Below are 6,971 nucleotides of genomic sequence, written 5' to 3'. Positions count from 1 at the left end.
CCTCATGACCCAGTCACCTCCAAATCCCCATCTTCTACATGATCACATTGGGTATTAGGATTCCAACATGTGAATTTTGGGGGGACACAAGCATTTCGATCATGGCACCCCTTGACTAGTAAAACAGGACCAAAGTGTTCTGTGGTGGGAATCAAATTCAGGGTTCTGATCTGTGAGTGGCGCCTGAGGGCCAAGCTTTTCCGTAAGAGGTGGCCTAGGGTTGTGCATTGTCCAGAGCATGCTGACTGGTGACAGGCATCAACTCTGCTCTGAGGTTTCTTTTAGATAGAACTGTTGTTGATTTTGCCCTTTTGTTTACATATTATTTCCCCGGGCAGACAGATTTCTATAGTTTTGATTCAATTATCATTGTTTTTAAACTGGCTTTACCCTGTCATGAGTATATTTCTGACCATCTCGATTTGATATTTTGTATCCTGGCCTCTCAGCTAGATTTGAGAGACTCTGCAGTTTCTTTTATTATTCAGTTTGCTAGCCACTTCAGATTTCTTGGCAAAGATGCAGGGAATGCCCTAGTCCATAACCATCCAGATCTCTCAGGATGGGTTATTGTGTGATGGCTGCACTTGGCAGTGTTTTGTCCAGTCTTGTACTCATCAGAGGGATCTCTCATAATTACATATGGCTGTCATCAAGAGAAGGTTAAATTGTGTCTGCTATTTCTCTTTTCTGAAGTGGAGAAGTCTCATGTAAACGAACCTCATTTCTGGGTGTTCAGAATAAGGGAGGCCCAAGCAGAGATAAGGAACAGAAAGAAAGCCAAGATGATTTTAGGGCTCACTATTTTATTCCCTTCTCTCAGTTGTTCCTATTTTGTCCAGTATCGTAGTTGCTTACATGGCTCAAAGAAAAGATGAATTCATGGAGGTCTTGCTTCCGTCCATGTCCCTGCACTGTTCTACCTGCCCTCCACACACAACACAGTTGATCAGTTCCTGGTGTACCCTTATTTTGGAAGCAAATGTCTACATGTACATTCTTATTCACTCCCCTGTTCTCACAGAAGGTAGCATGCTGTGTGGCCTGCTCTGTACTTTGGTTGTACCTCGGGGATCCCTTTCCCTTTCCACACAGGGACACGCCTCTTTCTTGCTATGGTGCATAGTACCGTAGTGTGTGGATGTAACTACTGTATTCGACCATTTTCCTATTGATAGGCATTTGGGTTGTTTCCAACATCTTGCCTTTACAAATAAATATTGCCTCAAGTGAAAAGCTTATGCATATGTTATTTTCACTTGTGGAGGCAAATCTTCAGGATAGATTCCTAATAGTGGGATTGTCAAAGGGCAGATGTATATGTAACTTTGCTAGGTGGAGCCAGACCCTTCTTTTTGGTAACTTACTATTTTGCATTGCCAACATGCCCAGAGTGCCTGTTCTTCCATAGCATCACCCATGGAACATTTTGTCAACATTTTGGATTTTTGTCAGTTTGATAAGTGAGAAATAAGTCATGAGAAGTCAGTGTGATACAATTTGCATTTATCTTATTGTGAGTGAGATTGAACATCTTATTATATGTTCAAGGGCTATTTGCATTGTCTTTTCTGTGAACAGTCTGTTCATGTCTTTTGTCTATTTTTTAAAAGATTTTATTTATTTGAGAGAGAGAGAGAGTGCACAAGCATGGGGAGCAACAGGCAGAGGGAGAAGCAGGCTACCCACTGAGTAGGGAGGCTGATGCGAGACTCGATCCCAGCACCCTGGGATCATGACCTGAGCCAAAAGCAGATGCTTAACTGACTGAGCCACCCAGGCACCCTATTGTTATGTTTTTTTTTTAAAAGCATTTTTCTTCTTGATTTTTTTTTTATTTACAAATTCTTTATATTTCCTGTGTTGAGACAATATTTTTGAGAGCTGGGGCTACCTCTAGCAGAAAATCAGAGCCAGCTATTAAGCAGCCAGAATGCTACAGTAATTGAATACATGACCATGTCTCTTTTAGCACGCTCTTTGTTCTCCTCTTGTAGAAGTTGTAGACGTCTATTTAGTCTGATTATCCGTCATCTTAACGAAGCTGCATCTACAACAGTCATGTCGTCTGAAGTTCCTTCAGTTGTTGTATCTATATGTGACCCGCCATGCATGGAGTCAGCTCTAACCAGCTGTCCATTTTGGCGAACAGCATTTTCACTCAAAGAGAACTCTCTTTTTAGCCTGCCAACTGCACAGATTTATTCATTTTGAGGGGTTGGAGGAGGTCTTTCTAAATCCAGAAAATCTAGTGGTCTTTCACTTAGTGTAAGTACATGAGGTGGTGTTTTTAGTGCCAGAGGTTTAAAGGGAGTTGACTGAATAAGGTCAAGATCTGCTGGTCTTGAAAATGGAATGTCTTCATTATTTCCTGCTACAACAATCCTCTCTGGAACCTGCATAATGACACTAGCATTTGGAACTCCTTCTTGGAATCCTCGTTCCAGGTCGGCATTTGGTGGTGCTACCTTTAATTTCTCCGGGACCCTCATTTGCTGACTGATACCTTCGGTGTATTCCATTTCATACTGAATTCGACTAATCTCTGCCATCTCAGCAGCAGTGGGAGAGGGAAATGCTGCCGCACCCACTAAATGTGTACCAGGTACGGCTATTTGGCGCTATCTGCTTCTGTGCTTCATATTAAACCCTTTAACTTGCTTTCATGTGCCTGTGCTGGAATCAGAGCCACTTGTGTCCCCCTGGGTCTGCTGCAGTGTCCCCAGTGAGGGCCGCCACCCGCCGGCTCCCGGGGCATTCGGGTGGGCGCTCCCAGAGGCTGCTGGCCGAGCTCTCGAAGGTGCCAGGCAAAGCACTGTCTGGAGCTGCCTGCAGCGGCTCTTCTTGATTTTCTTTTTTTAAAGATTTACTTACTTGAGAGAGAGAGAGAGAAAAAAAAAAAACGGGTGCGCGTTGGAAGGAGGGGCAGAAGGAGAGGAAGAGAGAGTCTCAAGCAGACTCTGCATTGAGCATGGAGCCTGACAGGGGGCTCGATCTCAGGAGGTCCCTGAGATCATGACCCCAGCCGTTCAACCAGCTGCGCCGCCCAGGTACCCCTTCTTGGTTTTTAAAAAGCTCTTTATATATTAGAAAGATTAGCCCCGGGCGCCTGGGTGGCTCAGTCGGTTAAGCGGCTGCCTTTGGCTCAGGTCATGATCCTGGAGTCCCAGGATCGAGTCGCGCATCGGGCTCCCTGCTTGGCAGGGAGTCTGCTTCTCCCTCTGACCCTCCCCCCTCTCATGTGCTCTCTCTCTCTCTCTCAAATAAATAAATAAAATCTTTAAAGAAAGATTAGCCCTTTATTTTTGATATAAGTTGTATTTTTTTTCCCCTTTGATCGTAAGACTGCCAGTTCCTTCCTGAAACCTCTTCTGCCCTTGGCCTTCAGTTTACTCTCTGGCTGCTCTCCTCAGAGGCTTTTGTCCCCTGCCTGTCAGTCATGTTTGTGTCTTGCAGTAGGTGCCCTCCTGTCTTCTTATACCCTCTCTCTGGATGGCCTTGGTCATAACTGAGGCCTCAGTGGGCATCTCTGTGCTGTCTCTGTGCACCTCCAGCTGGGACTCTCCTTGGAGATCCCAGCCGCCTGCCCCATCATTAATAGATCCTGCACTCAGATATCATCTCAGGCTGTGTGGTTCCCAGACTGGACTCAGTAACACACTTTCTCTTGTGACCCTTCTCCTGGGAGTGGCAGAAATCTCTCTCAACCACATCTCTGAGCTTCCCTACCTCATACCTAGTGGTTGCTTCTCAGATTCTCGGTGGGGAAATCTCTCCTTTTTGTACAAACTGGTGCTCCGAGAAGTTCATGTTGTTCTGGTCTAGGAAGATCTTGCATGGGGGGTTGAGCGCTCCACTGGACAGCACTACCCTTCAGTCTCTTTGACTTGCTTGGGGTCCACATGTCTTGACTAAATGTTATCCACCTCTGCTCCGAAAAGGGCCATGTTGGTTCACACAGATGACAACATCCTCCTGGTACATTTGTCCTCCTTATGCCATGTGTCGTTGTGCACTTCAGCCCTCCAGGATGGGCCGCAGCAAGCAAAGGCCCCTTTTGCACTTGGAAGATTGTGGTGTCCCCCCAGAAGGCTCCAGTCCTGGAAATGCAGGACAATATGAGCCAGCTGGGCTGTGTTCTTTCTACATAAGTATGGATGTGCTAAGGCTGGGCTTAAGCAGTCAGTGACTGCATCATGGCACAGTGGGGTTTGGAAGTCCCAAAGAGCTCTCACCACGAAGGAGTTAAACACCTCTCTTGGTGTTTCAGAAAAAACACTGTCCAATTGTCTGTTTCTATAGCAGAATTCCCAGTGCTGTGAGAGTCCTTAAAGGGCATCTAAAACTTAACATGTCCTAGATGGTACTCAAAGTCTTCACACTGGGAGATACTCTGTCAGTGTGCCTTGTCTCTGCCAGCAGGATCAGCACCTCCTGAGCTAATTAAGAGTGAAATGCAGATCTTATTCCCCATTTCCGCTTGCCTCACTCTCCACACCCATGTCATCTGTGATCCACCCAAGAGCGCTTTCAGATGCATTGCCAAGAATGGTCCAGCTCCCACCTGATCTTGCCCCAGCACCAGTGACAAGCAGCTGCTCCCTCTGCAGCCAGAATGCACCTGTTGATCCTGCCTTCTGACCTTGTTGTTTGGTCCTTGGCATCAGAACTCATGTCCTCAAGTAGGAGCTCCCCTTGTGGTGAGCACAGTATTACAGAGAGTTGTCGAATCTCCACGTGGTACACCTGAAACCAGTGTGACATTGCGTGTCAAGTAGGCGGCAATAAAACAAACAACCCCCCTCCCCCAAACTCACGTCCTCAAGCAGAAGCAACCTCAGGGGTCTGCAGGGCCAGACTTGTGGTGTGGAATGAGGGAGGCTGTGGGTGGCACAGCTAGACTGGAGAGCAGATGTGGCCCCATGGGACAGTGGACTGCTGCTGCATGGCACCTGGACCCAGTGTTGCTGGATCTTCCGATTCTGTCAGGAAAAGCTTGAACTGTGGATGTAAAAACTGTAAAATCTCTTTCCCTTTCACAATTCTTTGAACATGCCATCCTCCCGCCTGGTTTTTATTTTGTTTTCCCCTCCATTTCCTACCCTTTCTAATGTCCCCCCAGGCCTCTTGGACGCCTGAGTTAATGCCTTTTTGGTTATGCATGTACCCTTGTATGTCATGCAGTGAGGTTTGTGTATACGTGCTTTTCATTTATGTACATATTATCCAGCTATAGATCTGGTGCTTGCACCCCTTGCTTAGGAAAGCTTTAGTATTGATCCCTGTTCATTATATCATCACCCCCATGATGGGCCAGAAGGTGCTTCTAACTCCCACACACAAAGCTGCAATGAGCTCCCTCCCAGCTACCCTCCTACAGCCCTCAAACTGACCTGGGGCGGGAGTGTCATGCCATGGGATTTGTGTGCTTACTCACACCAAGCGCTGACAGATTGCTGTCCAGAAGAATGTGTCATCGATCTCCACACCCCAGTAGTGCCTTCCACCTGGCCGCACTCATGCCAACCTTTGTATATATACAAAGGGTACAGTGATATGTGATTTCTGTGTTAATAAGATTTGTTTTAATCATGAAGTTTGGACAGTATTCAAAATAGCCTTATAAAGAAGGCCTTTCATGAGAAAGATGTTGCACAAAGGGAATTTTTTCTCTGTGTGATTACTTGCCTCTGTAACCGTCCTATAAAAATTTGATATTTAGAGCTTTCATAGCCTTTGTGATAGAAAATAGAGCAGTTACATCTCTCGCCCTGGGGTTATGGTTAGGTGGTTAGGGTTAGGGTCATGGGTTGTCCTAACCCTAACTCTAACCCTAACCCTAACCCTAACCTTACCATCCACACATTTGGTTTCTGCTCTTTGTAAAGGAGAGAAGAGATTGGAAAATGAGCCAGTTTGTTCTCTGGGGATGGGTGATTAATGTTGCGGGGAGTAGGTGTGACTCCGAGGCTCCCTCCTCTCAGCGACACGAGTGAGGTCTGTGTGCCTTCCAGTCTCTGAGATGAGAGGACCCAATGCCCAGGGCAGGAGCCCTGAGTTTCCTACCAACAGCAAATTTGCTTTTTCAGCAGTTGGAAGAGCTTCTTGCCATCATGGGAGAATAACAAGAACACTGGATGGGCGGCTGCAGCCCCTGACCCTAGAGACCTCTTCCTTCCTTGGGCTTCAGATTCCACAGCCGTGCAGTCAGTCACCAGTGATGCAGAATCTGCTGCTTTCCCAGGCTGGCATCTGTTCTCACGTCCAAGTCCAGCATCTCAGCTTGTCTTTGGGAACCATACCTCATCTGCCTCCCATCCAAACAGATCCAGAGGGCAGACTCCACTTTCTACCCACCTCACAGATGGGCGTATGATCCAAGTTTACCCAATCCCTTGCTCTATCCTCTGGGTGCTCTGATGGCTTCAAGGATGAGAGTGTGAACCAAACCAGGCCAAAGACACTTAAAGCCATGACTTTTTGTGGAACCGAAGAGAAAGAGAAACCCTTCCCAGTAATGGATGGTGAGTGGGTGTTAGCCTGGAGTTGTGGGAGGCCCCAGATGCAGTGAGAGAGACTGTGCCTGTGAATGAGGCCACCCCAGAGCACTTAGCAGGATGGAAGGTTGGAGAGGGTCCAGGTCACATTCTGAGAGTGTTAGCCCCTGGGCCTGCCAGGTCCAAACCCACTCTTAACTTGTCTCTTGCAAGTATTAATTTATTCCTACTGTTTAAAAATATTAATTTATTTTACTTCAATGTGTCCAGTCTCCTGCAAGCCAAAAAATCCTAGCTGTTACATCAGAACCCACAGTTCCTGAGACTCTCTGTGCAAGATGTCCTCACTGGGAGGAGCATGGCTGGGGGAGACGAAGTAAGTGGGTGGGGTCAGGTCTCAGGGGAGCTCCAGAACAGTTCTGTCCCTGTTCCTTCTCTGTCTTGGGAGAGGAAAACCCTGGAACAGTGAGGGGA

General features: G+C 47.0%; 1 pseudogene; it reads right to left on the bottom strand.

The window, feature by feature from the left end:
* Positions 1-1,907: 1,907 nt before the first annotated feature.
* On the bottom strand, positions 1,908-2,607 carry LOC102729720 (mitochondrial fission factor pseudogene; annotated as a pseudogene).
* Positions 2,608-6,971: the final 4,364 nt, after the last annotated feature.

This window comes from Leptonychotes weddellii, chromosome 4 (assembly GCF_054177405.1).
Source record: "Leptonychotes weddellii isolate Sample4059 chromosome 4, ASM5417740v2, whole genome shotgun sequence".
Taxonomy (NCBI): Eukaryota; Metazoa; Chordata; class Mammalia; order Carnivora; family Phocidae; genus Leptonychotes; species Leptonychotes weddellii.
Note: the sequence above shows the minus strand (reverse complement) of the source record. Positions and strands in the feature narration are given on the sequence as shown.